This window comes from Rhinoderma darwinii, chromosome 8, assembly GCF_050947455.1.
Source record: "Rhinoderma darwinii isolate aRhiDar2 chromosome 8, aRhiDar2.hap1, whole genome shotgun sequence".
In the NCBI taxonomy this organism is placed as follows: Eukaryota; Metazoa; Chordata; class Amphibia; order Anura; family Rhinodermatidae; genus Rhinoderma; species Rhinoderma darwinii.
This window is the reverse complement of record NC_134694.1, coordinates 16,925,344-16,939,794: the sequence shown is the minus strand read 5'-3', so window position 1 is coordinate 16,939,794 and position 14,451 is coordinate 16,925,344. Positions and strand designations below refer to the sequence as shown.

At 43.4% G+C, this 14,451-nt stretch overlaps 1 protein-coding gene and 1 long non-coding RNA gene across 2 annotated transcripts in view; one reads left to right on the top strand and one right to left on the bottom strand.

Annotated features, from left to right (window-relative positions):
- LOC142659322 (uncharacterized) overlaps positions 1-14,451 on the bottom strand; it is a 36,203-nt gene that overhangs the window by 19,388 nt on the left and 2,364 nt on the right. The window lies entirely within an intron of this gene.
- The window catches only part of PLXNB3 (plexin B3), a 73,248-nt gene continuing 64,224 nt past the window's right edge, over positions 5,428-14,451 (top strand). Inside the window, exon 1 of the mRNA XM_075835339.1 lies at positions 5,428-5,558. The gene's annotated coding sequence lies outside the window, so the exon portion shown is untranslated. The remainder of the gene's footprint in view (positions 5,559-14,451) is intronic.

The window sequence follows — 14,451 nt, the reverse complement described above, 5'->3', positions numbered from 1 at the left end:
TGTTTTTCCATTGAACACAATGAAAAACGCCTCAAAAGAAGCTTCATTTTCAGCTTCAAAAACGCCTGAAAATTAGAGGCTATTTTCTCTGAAAACAGCTCCGTATTTTCAGACGTTATGTTATTCCTTTTTCATTAGAGAAGTGGTGATGACTTTGCCCTCTAAATGTTCTGCCCACTACTGAAGAAATACATACGCTTAATACAATATATACTCTAGGTCTACCAGAAGCTTCTAGGCCTCATGTATTCCGCCCACCAGTAACATTGCCATTCATACTGGCCCTATCGCTTTACTGCATTCAACCTTGAAAAAAAGCAGTAAAATTGGCGTGTTGGTTGTTCTCGACAATTATTACATCTGCGGTCTATAAATGTTTTTATAACTCAGGCCTGTTACATTGCCTTTTATATACATATGTTGTGGGAATCTAAGAAGTATGGTTCCCCTTTGTGAAAACCTTTGATCTTTATTACTGTATGTGCGGTTTTTGATGGGGAAGAAACCTAAATTATTACAAAACTTTAAAACTATGATGTATTTTATACTCGCCGCTGTACTGTAGAGCAGTGAGATTCCTGGGATCAAGGCCTGTATGCGCAGTAACTCTTCTTCATAGGCACATGGTAGAAGGCGACATTTTTGAGTTTTCAGCAAACAGCGTTGTCTCTGAGATTTCCAGTGATCGACATCTCTGAGAGTAGTCGAATAGGTTTGAGTCTCCTATATAGGACCGTAGCCCGTCCGTTAGGGAAATTAGTGGGATCTCAGCTCCTGGACCCCCACCCTCCATCAATGCCATCTCTTGACATAGCTGTTGCCTATATTGCACGTTTATTTAAATGGAAAGGGGAAAAAGCTGTCGCCAGACCCCTCTGACAAGAGCATGTCTTCCATAGCAACAACGGATCAAGATTGTTGAAATCCAACATGCCCGATCCTGTTTCTTCTTCTATGAGCCAGAGCAGAGAGCCGCTCCAACGGGACCCGCCCATCCATGTAATACATGGTCAGGCCTATGTTTGGGGCCGCTCTAATGGGCCGATAATACATGGTCAGGCCTACGTTTGGGGCCGCTCTAACGGGATCGGCCCATCCATGTATTACATGGTCGGGCCTACATTTAAATGTCCGTAATGTAGTAATTTATTTCTCCTGCTGTGGCCGCTAGAGTAGAAATGTCTTCATAGAGAAGAGGTTGTGATCATGGGACACCCAGAAGTACGGGCTCATCTATTGCTCTGTTATTTAGCCATATTTCGATATTTTCATTACTTTAATCATACTGAATTAATCCTAGAGAGCCCCTTAGAGATAAAATACACAAAACTCTTCATTAGAATAGGACTCTCACTGAAAATAAAGTTGCATTTATTTCCACATCCTTTGAGGCTTCTTCGGAGGAACTGGTGAAATAGTCGGTCCGCAGGAGCGCCGAGCAGTGTCTGGACCTGCAGCACAGATACCTGTCAGGCCTCTTATTCCCCTCCCCCAGCCGAAAAATCTACAGTACTGAAATATTCATGAATTATGACATTTTTCGTGTTTTTTTTTTTTATAGTCTGCAATTAATGAGACATACGGTATCTTTAATGGCTTTTAACCCCCACCCCACCCTCTAAAATAAAGTGAGTTGTTCTCTTCTGTCAAGTTGTTACAAGTTCTATTCAACTTTATCTTAGTTGCATCGGAAAACTGGGCGACAAACCAATATGTCCACAGGGGTTATCACGCGTTTTCAAAATCCTGAATTGACCCTTTTGTGCAGCCATTTGCGTATAACCTGTGCCGGGCCTACATTCAGACACACTAGTAAACCCTCGTATAGCCCCAACACTCTTCTCCCGCAGTGCTGACGATCAGAAGCATGGCTAGTTTTAGAGGGTGGCAAATTGAGCAATTGCCTAAGGCCCCATCTCCTAGAAGGTGCCCCCAAGGTCTAGATCCCCAAAAGTAACCTGAATTTACCATTAATGTTTTCACTGATGTAGACCACCAGGAAAAGTAAAATGAACCCCTTTATAGCCATCGACCACCAGAGAATTTATAATTAACTCTTTCTTTACCCTAGACCACCAGGCACTTTGAAATTTCCAGACAAAAGTTCTAAAAATGTCCATCTTTTGGTTGTTGATCAGGGCCTCATTTTCGATCGAACGATCCATGATCACAAGTAGCAGTTTCTGATCATTGAGAATGGATCGGCTGTCAATTGACAGTTGCTTTCTTTTCACCTTCTTGTTTTGATGGCTTTGACTCATAATTCCAGAAAGTTTAAGCATATATGTTACGAAATGTAAAGCCTATGGGTGGTTGACACAATATCATGTTATAAGGGAATGATCAGGTGACAACTCTTCAAACAGGAGAAGCGTGGTGACATCTGTTTCTTCAGCTGATGTCTGGGGTGGACCGCTGTGTTGCCGGTAAAAACCATGCACAACCACAAAGTCCTAGAACATATCTGTTCTATTTCTGTGTTCATTGCATTGGCTGTCCATATTTATTGGCATTACATCCATTACAGACCAATTGTAAAATACAGCTTCTCCCGAATTGCCACTAGAGTGAAGCTGGGTTCTGAAAGTTTCAACGACCTACGCCGCCATGATGACGGCCAGGATTGCGGTAACCACTAATAGGTAGGGAATGACATGATACAACATCGACAGATGCCCTCTGCCATGGACAGGCAATACCAGAGAATATGATGGTTAGCTTACATTTCCTGAAGCAGCCCTAGATTGAAGAAACAGTTTAGATGTGGAAGACAATGTGATTTTCAAGAACTTTTGGGAATTACTGTCAGTAAAGGGGGTTATGGGAAAAGGAGGCGATTTAGACTTATTTTGCACATTAGTCTTATCCGTAATGACTAGCCGCACGCACCGAAGGCTGACATTCGGATTTCTGCCGCTGATGCACAGCGTAATGTGCCGCGGATCTGCACTCGGATTAGCCCCATTCGATTAACCTTGATTGAATGAAAGGATTCCGTGCATAATCCGTACAAATAAGTGACTTGTGGCCTTTTTATTTTCCCGTGCCACGAAGTGTAATCCTCTTGGAAAATTTCCACGAAATGTGTACTGTCTTATGGATTTCCTATACACTTGAATGGGAGGAGGTTTGTTAGTGGATTTTATGTGGATCTCCACACATCCTCGGACTCAGTGAGGGTCCCAGACTTGATGGCATACCCAGGTGGGAAAACTCTGATTATATGACACCGTAAATTCATTAAGCAGTTGCCTGCTGCCCCCTAGGAGAGCGAGAGTATGTCAGTGAATACAGACCTCCTAACTGTCTCGGATACAGTACGACAATCCCAGATCTCAGGTGCTGTCCCAGGAGGTCTGCTCGGGTACTGCAGGTGCCGTGCATAACTAAATTAGGCGGCCAGGCGGGGGGTGATGCTACTTTATAGGGAGCTCCCCAACGTCTCCTCTCCCCTAGCTCTCTTGTCTCTTCCCTATTGCCACTTCCCCCCTCCCGTGGACAGGGGTGTGGGGATAGGGAGGAGACGAGGGAGCACTATACTTACACTAGTATAGGCGAAGATGGCGGTAACAAGAGGCCAGGACCAGGCATCGCAGCCAGTATCCCCACCCCCAGAGACATAAAACAGGACTAGGGTAATTAAATCTTCCAGTCTTGTAGTGCACTTTTCTCAGCCCATGATTTATGTAAATGTATGGTCCTCCAAGATCTGTTGGGAAACTACAACTCCCAGCAGCAGACCTTCAGATGAGCCCATTCCACAAGGAAACCCCTTAAAGGGCTTTTCCCATCTCAGACATTTATAGCATAGCCACAGGCTATGTCATAAATGTCTCATAGATGCGGGTCCCAGAAGTGGGTTTCCCGACTTCATCCTATCTGGTCGAGGTGGCCATCGCATCCACGCGGAGAATGAATGGAGAGGTTGGCCTGCATGAGCGTGGTCTCCATTAACTTCTATGGAAGTTACAAAAACAGCCGAGCCCCTAATTAGGCAGGACGGGGGACCCCCATGGTAGCACCGGCCCCACAGTCGTTAAATAAATAACAAACCATCGACACATAAGTTGGATGAATAAGGCCACGATGTTTATTAAGGGTAACAATTATAATAATAATAAACTATAATAATTAAAGCTTATATCAATAAATGGCAAAAACTGAAATCATCAAAACCAATAAAATATCAGGATTGACCAAATAAAATACCAAGTCCGCCCAGCGGACCAAACTCCTCTAGTAAACATCGTGACTTAAAGGAGAAAAATTCATTAAATGGGAGGGTGGGCGCAGGTCCAGGTCTTCTTCCAAGTGCTTGACCGCAACGATATTGCTTCTATTTATATCTCATTTTCCCGCCATTAGAAATACAACAACCAATCATCATTTGCCAGGGTAGATTTTTGCCTAGATATAGAATCATCTAGAACCCGCTCATGCCAACTGAATAGCTGACATAGGGTATGCCCCCATGGTAAGTACCACGATCTAAAAATAAGAAGGAAGCGATGAGGAGAGCACAAAACCAAGAATCATATACCAAATATACCCCCATACAATGTAAACATTAATATAAATGAATATGGGGACCGTGCGACCATGTGTCCCCCAAGCAAAATGCCAGGGGGGGGGCTGAATTTTTTTTTAGACTTTTTAAAGATGGTGTGACTGGCAGTGGGAGAATACGCTGTTATTTGGAGGAGAAAGCTGGACGGGATTGGGTGTGTATGTGTGGGGTTAGAGGCGTGGCTTAATGTTCCCGCGCGGCCGCTTGTCCCACTTTCCCCACCATCAAAGCTTGGAGATATAGTGATGGGAATAGTCGCAGGCACATCTCCGGCCACGGTGACACCTGTCGTATATGGCTTTCACTCTTTGAACGTGTGGTTTTCGCACTTTGATGGTCACAAGAGGCTGCTACGTGTGCGCCGAAGGTTTGAACGGTTGGTTGTCAAATTTTTAAATGATGCTGGACATAGACACATAGGTAATGATCTATAAACTGGGACTCTCCAGCTGTTCTGAAACTACTACTCCCATCATGCCCTGACAGCCGCAGTCGCTACTATAGGGAAAACAGCAACTATCAGCCCCAGCTATCCATAAACGTACATATTCTACAGGTTCTTTTTTTTAATAGCAGGAGAGGGATAAGCTCCTAACAGACACCTATGTTACCACTTATCTCAGGCAAAACCACATGATCATACAAGTTGGAATCCAATCTGCCAACCATATATAAGAGTTGTTGCACAAATCCATGAGCCACTTAATTCAATATACAAGAAATAAGAATACAGCTTTTATTCCTGAAGAAACTGAGAGTGCTGAAGAACACAATGCATGGATTGTGAGCCTCGGATGTAATGATCCCTGCGACCGGCAGAGGGCGCTCGGTGGGCAGATCCAGGATAATGGAAATGTGCCTTGTTTTTGGTGGGAGGACCTGACTCCCTGCTGAGTCGCTGCCTGTTGTCTCCTGGAGACTTGCAGGGAACTTGTTTCTGAGGAGTTCTTGGGTAGAAGCTGCTACATGTGCAGGGGGACCCCGGGAGCAGGTAAGAAGACACCCGCCTGCCGTTCGTCTGTTACCCCCACCCCCCCCCTCACCTCATGTGCTGCACGAGCCCGCCCCGCACCCCTCACACCTCTGTACACCCTGCTGAGCACCGTCTATGGCCGGTCTGTATACAGGTGGAGACTCCCTTCCTCATGAGTGTGTGTATATATATATATATATATATATATATATATATATATATATATATATATATATATATATATGTGTGTGTGTATATATAAAAACATTAGATATATATTTTTTCAAAGTGCATATTTTTTAATTTATTGCCCCCCCCCCCTTCCTGTACTGTCCCTTTAATTTTTTGCTTCCAGCCATAGTAAAGTGCAGGGTCTGGGGGATCATGGTGGGAGTTCAGGTTGTGTCGTGACTAGTTCCCTCACCAAAGGTTTTCGTTGATCGCTGGAGTTTTATCTTATTTATTCGCCACCGTTTTTCCGGTCAGATTCCGATAGATTCTGACGCCTATTAATGGATGATAATCGTTACGCTTACAAGTTGATCTTAAAGGGGTAAGACCTAATAGAGCACATGGATGGGTTCTCATGTGGGCTGGCGTACTGATAATCATTGATTTTTTGGGAATCTGGGTACCTATACCCCCACCGGGATCGTATAGGTATAAACTACTGATATAGTGTTTGCAGGGGCAGTAAGGGGTTAATTTTTTTTTGCCCGCATCCGATTCCTGAGGGGCCTACATCAGTGCGTCACACTTCATAAAATGGCATCTGTACTCCGGATAGGTTGGCAATCGCAGCATGTGGCGTATTTGTGAATGAATGACGCCGTTTTCTGGAACCGCTGCTGACCGCTCAGACGTTTTTATTACAGGTTATCGGACCCCTAAAAATCAAGATATAATGGATGCAAATGTGAAAAAAAAAATGGTTATTGGCGCCAACTGCCGGCAGTAATGTTGGCATGTTGTCCATAATGGCACCATTGGTGTGGCCAGCCATTGCCCGCCATGGTCACGTAGCATCGGATGGCAAAAAAATTGTAACTTGATTTTTAGGGTTCCCAAGAAATTAATTATGACGCTGCAACTGGAGGGTGACCCCTCTGAATCGCCAGTCTTGGGAAGATCTGGTGCCATCGCTCACATTTATATGTTCTAGCCACTTTAGGTCCTGGCTGTCGTGCATTGCCACGGATTCAGCTGCTAAAACCCCTGTGACCAGCCGGCTCTTGCCAGCAGCCCTCCACTCTGGCTAATAGAGAGGGTCCAGAGTTGGGGAACCCCCTTTATGACATCAGTATGCCCTAATAGGACGTATAGAAAGAGGTTCTCCAGATTGAACAACCCCTTTGAGTCACCAATCCAAATTCTGGCGGGTTGCCACCCAGCTTTCCTAGAACCCTGTAAACATGCCGAGGGTCCAAACATAGATTGTTATTACCTGTAGACAATATTTTTATTACGTGGGATGCAAAATTTCCGGGACCTTCTTCTATATTGTTTTTACATTTGTGTTGTGGTACAACCGTTCTAGTGGACTCATTCAAGAGTAGATTGTCAATGGGCCTAAAATTTGCTAACGGGATCCAACTTTTTAGGTGGGGTGGGGGGACCCGGAGGTATCTGAGTGTCCAGTACCTTAATAGTCCAGTCCAAGAGACATTTTTTTTTTTTTAATGAATCCATAGAGATCACTAAAAACAACCTAATAAGTCATACGGGCACATTGGCTACCTGGCATTTGTGGTTTGTCCAGCCCTGATATACCGGATCATAATAGGGTGAATGAATATAAGCTCTACACCTATTGGCAGAAACATTACGGTGAGGATCAGTCAATAGTGCTATCCTCATCTGTCACCACCAACCTCTGGCTTCTGCGTGAAAGCCTACCACTACCAGTCTGGTGGGTCATGGGTTCTCTCATGTTCTTGGCGCTCCCTTGTCGCCACCACTTTGATCTATTATCCCTGTCATCCTATATGTTCTCTCTGAGGACTTGCATTGTCTCTGTCTTCCTTTCTTTTGCTACTTCCGTAATTTTATCTTCGTCCTTTCACATAGGTGAAAAGATAGTTTGGTTGGGGGGCAGCTTTAGGACATCCTTCTATTATGTTCGGGCCTGTAAATTAGAAGATGTGGGGGACCAGCGCCCAGCTTTTTGGGTTGTTTTCCATTAATGTCTATGAAAGTAGCTTGTAGCCCCCTTTAAAAAAGGGTCAGGCTGGCTCATAAAGCTGACACTATTTTGTCATCCCTTTTATAAAGTAACCATAGAGGGACACTTAAATGGGTTGTCCAAGAGTAACTTAACCATCCCGTTGCTTTAGTGTTATGATTTTGTCATGACGTCACATGACCAGGGCGGAGATCTCGTTTCAGGGATGCAATTTTTAAACGGAGTTCAGAACAATCGTAATCCTGTGAAAAACCTTTAAGTGGCGAATTCCATCTAAGTATTCCATTCAGTTCTGTCAGAAAATCTCCAAGTTGCTCCCATGGTGGAGCTGATAATTATCTTGTAGATTCCCTCGGGCAGTTTCTCCTTAATCTTTTAAAACTATTCAGAAACACTGACACTGGTCTTGTAGCTGGTGCAGATGCCCCTGTGGTCAGCAGTGTTGGGGGGGGGGGGGGTCTACAGGGGGAGATTTATCAAAACAACTGCAAGGCGAAAATGGCGTAATTGCCCAAACTATTTTTTTTTCCTTTGAGCCAATTTTGATAATACTCCCCCACTGTGGATCTATCTCCTATCTATCTATCTATCTATCTATCTATCTATCTCATATCTATCTATCTATCTCATATCTATCTGTCTCATATCTATCTATCTATCTATCTATCTATCTCATATCTATCTATCTCATATCTATCTGTCTCATATCTATCTATCTCATATCTATCTATCTCATATCTATCTATCTCATATCTATCTATCTCATATCTATCTATCTCATATCTATCTATCTCATATCTATCTATCTCATATCTATCTATCTATCTCATATCTATCTATCTCATATCTATCTATCTATCTCATATCTATCTATCTATCTCATATCTATCTATCTCATATCTATCTATCTCATATCTATCTATCTCATATCTATCTATCTATCTATCTATCTATCTATCTATCTATCTATCTATCTCATATCTATCTATCTATCCCATATCTATCTATCCCATATCTATCTATCCCATATCTATCTATCTCATATCTATCTATCTATCCCATATCTATCTATCTATCTATCTATCTATCTATCTATCTATCTCATATCTATCTATCCCATATCTATCTATCCCATATCTATCTATCCCATATCTATCTATCCCATATCTATCTATCCCATATCTATCTATCCCATATCTATCTATCCCATATCTATCTATCTATCTATCTATCTATCTATCTATCTATCTATCTATCTATCTATCTATCTATCTATCTATCTATCTATCTATCTCATATCTATTGTGGATATTACATATTAGGAAGCTTTACAGACTCAAAAATGATAAATTTTCATGGAAAAATGGCTTTCCCTGAAGTCTCCCTTTAAGCTGTATTTCACGACAATCCTGATGATCATTGAGGGGTACTTAAAGGGCTCGTCTGAGTGATTCTTATGATTCTGACGTGTGATATCATGTGATTATGGTTGCCTTTGCAGTCGCCTAACACTACTTTACTATGAATCATCTCGTCCAAAACACTTGAAAAATATTTTAATGAAATTATCCTTCTATTTTTTCTTTACCACACACATCAACCAAACATAAGAATCAATCAGAGGTAAAACTGGGGCCAGTGTCATGGGTAAGTGGGCAATTGGAGGCCGCCCAGGACACAGTAGGCCCCCTGTTAACGCAAAACTTATTTTGATACGTGTAGAGCATGTTTACCCAGATAGTCGTTTGCCCCCCTAAACATAGTGGGGCCCTAACATCTGCCTAGGTTTGCCTGATGCTGCAAATAATGGGGTACAGAATGGCCCAATGGTCATCAAAGAGTGTGAGGGGGAAAACAAACACATGGGTGTCAAAACACAGCATCATAATAGGGGCCCATTTTACCTTTGCCGTGGAGCCCCCTCTCTTCTATGTACGCCACTAGGGAATTTAGCTCAGAAGTCAGAGCTGTACCTCCAAGGACAATTGGGAGATAAAGTTATAGGGGTTGTACGGAATAAAAAAAAAAAAAACATGTCTGCTTTCTGCTGCAAACCGCCACACCTGCCCACAGGTTGAGTGTGATATTGTAGCTTCAATGGAGCCGAGCTGCAATACCAGACGCAACCCATGGACAGATGGGGCACTGTTTGCAGCAGAAAACAGCCATGTTTCTCTAATCCCGTACAATCTTCAAACACACTACGTCATTGCCAGGCAGCCCGCACGGGTGTAGATCAGGCTTGTCTGGTTCTCAGGGTTTGTAGATGGATCTGTTCTGCTCCATTGTCTTTGATGTAACAGCCGGAAAATAAGTCGCCTTCCAGACGTCTATAGCCACTTGCCTCTATTACGCTTCCGTCATGTTGGATCCATTCTCATCCACTCTTCAGTTAAGGCCTCATGCACACGACCGTAAGGGTTTTGACTGTTGGCAAATACGGATCTGACGGCTACAGATACACATCCGTAGCCGCCCGCAATTGCAAAAGCGCCCAATAGGACGTGTTCTATGTTTTGCAGATCATTTCTACGGCCGTAAATATACGGAAAAGTGTCCGTGGCCAATAAAAATTAAGGGGTCTGTAATTTCATCTGTAATTACCTGATTCGTAATTAGGGATATAAACTACGGTCGTGTGCATGAGGCCTTAAAGGGTGAAGGCCGCTCCTGGGGTCTCATTCACAATTGTGAGCCTATATGTACATCATAGAAAATCACATAAACAGCAGTTCCCCAATATAAACTCTTCAGGGGCCAGGGAATTTAGATCCTACATGGTGTCCATACAAATCCATACTTCGCATATAAGTCACCGTTTATGACCGTCTATGCCAGTGTCCTTCTACCTGTGGCTTTTTAGCTGTTGCATGGGCATGCTGGGAGTTGTAGTTTTCTAACGTATGGAGAGCCACAGGATGGAAATCATCCTATCATCTATTAGGTTTATATTAGGGAGTTGTTATTTATGCGATCACATACTATATTATTGTCGTTTTATTCAGTGATGTGTATTTTATGCTGGTAAAAATGTATTCTGTATTGTTCCCTACATGATGTGGCTTGTTGCGGTCCATAGGAACTGACAGACGTGTAGGCAGGATACAGATGCAGTAAGATACATTGTTATGGTTCCTTCCATGGTTGTGATAGGGATGTCGTCTTCTGGTGTAGATCTATCCCGGACCCCTGTGCTTCCCTTCCTGCTGTGGCTATTGACACTGTTTGTTTGATTTTATCTTACCCACAGACATAGGAAAACAGAGGAGACTTGCACCCGCAACGCGGGGGACAGGGGAAAGAGGGGTGCCCCATGCGGGGATCTCGCTGGCTGTAGATATTTTTGTTGGTGGATCTCATGTCTATGGTGATTGACAGACTGTCCCCTGATGTGGATCATAGGGAGGAAACTGGGATCAGACGGGTTTGATTTCAGCCTATCAAATTCTATGGGTTTGCAGGAGAAGCGATGCAAGAGGTTCAGGTAACCGCTTATCCTGCACTTATCATCAAAATAGGGGGGGGGGGAGATCAGCAGTTTTCTTAGCCAGCTTTACCAGGGCTGCCATTTTCATGATTGATTGGGTGGAATTGTTATTGTTTTGCATATAGAGATCTGGTATTGGAGACTGCGCCGCTACATATGCTGTGGAGATCTGCCGTTGTCACCCGCATGCTGTGTCCTCTGTTACCAAATAGACTCAGGCAGCTACTTGGCAAACAGCGCCGCTTGGAAACTATCAGTTTTACTGCACTGGCTCTAAAAGTGACCGTAAACACTAGACTGGCATCCGATCATGTTTCAAATCTAATGTTAATGGCCACCTAGACTTTACGCAGCGCGTAATCCTGTGATCCGATGAGAATGTTGGATCCTAATGATGATCCCTATGTAAACGTGGATATATTGGTGGAGAAAAATGGAGTACATGGACGACTGCGCCAAATTTATTATGCGTTTTTGTCACATATGAAAGAGAATGAGATTTATCAATACTGTCTAACAGTAAAACAGGCCTTGTTGCCTACAGCAACCAATCACACTTCAGCTTTCATTTTTTCAGAGCCATGTAAGAAATAAAAGCTGAGCTCTGATTGGTTGCTATGGGACATATGGCCAGTTTCTCTGACCGTTTTGATAAATGTATCCCTATGGGGCCGATTGTCTAACATTAAAGCTGTCCTTGTTGCCCATAGCAACCAACTACAGCACAACTTTCATTTATCCAGCGCAGCTTTCAGAAATGAAAGCTGAGCACTAATTGGTTGCTACTCCTAACTAGGACTATTTTACTGGCAGACCGTTTTGATAAATCTGCTCCAATGTCTAACATTGTAGTGAGTTGCGGCGCCAAATTACTAAATTTGCCCGTATTGTTTTGTATTATGTAAAGATGACGACTATAATCTATTATTTTATTTTCAAGATGAACATAGCCGTCATCCTTCTCCTGTTTTCCACCCCACCCAGGACTGTTGTTTGTATATAAGCCGCAATGATGTACACAAAGGGTGATGGGTGCCCGCTCAGCCCTGTGTTTACCCAACTGCACAAGATCTCAGGTTGAATCATAAAGTTACTTATCAACAGAACAAAGCAGGAAAGTGTTAAATTCAGCAGCGCCGCAGCAGCTGGGCGACCATCTTATACCCTGAGTTCCTCAGGAGGGGGAGGGTAAGGAAGATATGCCTGGAGGAGAGGAAAGAAGTGGAGCCCTTTTTCTTTTTTGACCATCTCTGCCATAAACCGGCACATTTGGATCGGCCGGGCATGCATGTTAATAGCCTAAGGCATGGGATAAGTGGCTGTCAAAAACCTCTGGTGATGCTGATCTCCTAAGGAAATAATTGGTGGGTTATAGCGCTACAGTCCCGCGATATTTCCTAGTTGGATTTTTACCATACGTGTCTTTTTTTCCTAGAATGTCCCAGAGGCTCACGGAAAAAGGGGAGACCACCAGGGAAAAGTAGGATAACTGCGAGGGTATGTTCACACGCTTAACAAAAAACGGCTGAAAATACGGAACTGTTTTCAGAGAAAACCGCCTCCTATTTTCAGGTGTTTTTGAAGCTTCTTTTAATTTGAGACTTCTTTTCAGGCTTCTTTTGAGGCGTTTTTCATAATGTTCAATGGAAAATCTGCTCCAAACAACGCTCCAAGAAGTGACATGCTACTTCTTTTTACGCTCCGTTTTTTAAAACCGAGGCGTAAAAAGACGACCTGTATGAAATAAATGCTGTTTTTCCCATTGATGTCAATGGCCAGATGTTTGTAGGCGTTCAGCTTCAGTTTTTTCGAGGCATAAAAGCCCCGAAATAGGCCTGAAAACACTGCGTGTGAACATACCCTAAGGCTATGTTCACACTGAGTTTTTTGATGCAGAAACCGCGCCGCAAAACTCGTCAAAAACGGCCCGAAAATGCCTCCCATTGATTTCAATGGGAGGCGGAGGCGTCTTTTTCCCGCGAGCGGTAAAACTGCCTCGCGGGGGAAAGAAGGGACATGCCCTAACTTCGGGCGTATACGCCTCTGACCTCCCATTGACTTCAATGGGAGGCAGAGGAAGGGTATTTCGTTGCGTTTTATGCCCACGGTGCTCAATGGCCGCGGGCGAATAACGCAGCAAAAATCGGCGTGCAGGGAGAGGAAAATCTGCCTCAAACTTCCAAACAGAATTTTGAGGCAGAAATTCCGCCTGCAAAAAAACTCTGTGTGAACATAGCCTTAGGCTGTGTTCACACGGATTTTTTGCAGGAGGAAAACTGCTCCAGACGTTTTTTGCATAGTGGTTTGACAAAAACTCGTCACAACACTCGTCTAGGCGTTTTTCCCGTTTCTGACTGATTGAAATGGGGTTTTTGCTGAAAAATCGGAAACAGAACGCCTACTAACATCTGCCCATTGGTTTCAAAGGGAAAACGGCATTCTGTTCCGACGAGGCATTTTTTTTAAAAAAAAGCTGCGGAAAAAAAAACGGCCGTGAAAAAGAAGTGGCTGTCACTTTTTGAGAAGTTTTTGGAGCCGTTTTTCATAGACTCTATAGAGAAACAGCTCCAAAAACGGCCGCGAAAAACGCAAGTTTGATTAAAAAACCACCTGAAAATCAGGAACTGTTTTCCCTTGAAAATCGCTCCGTATTTTCAGAAGTTTTTGGTTAAGCGTGTGAACATACCCTAATTCTTGGTAGATAAGCGGTGGCAAAGTTGTCTTGCCGCTCCTTATCTCCAACCCTCTATATAAATAACATTCCATTATACCAAGCTGGATGTGCATGTTAATAGGGGCATTAAAGAAGATGGCAGTTATCTGGGGACAATATGGATCATACAGCTTAATTTTACTTGTCCAATCCAATAGCTTTCATGGTTGATAAGCGGCGCCAGAAGTGTCCAGCAGCCTCCCCTGTTCTATTAAAATAATGTGCATGTTTATAGGGAAATTGAGCCTGGTAGACGACCACTCAACAACCAGCTAAGATCTGTAGTCACCCCATAACCCCCCCCCCCCCTAGATGACTTTGGCCCAAATTCTTAGAAATTAGAAATATCTTCATGCGTAAAATCTCTTAACTGAGGATTCAGCTTTTATTTTCCTTTACAAAACATAAATGCGAACACCCCCTTGCCCTTAAAAATAGTGAGCCCTGACATGACTGTTGTGGTTTTTGGCTGATGCCACCTGCCCCTGACAGTCCATTGTCAGTACATGTGAAGGTGAGACCTGTCAAA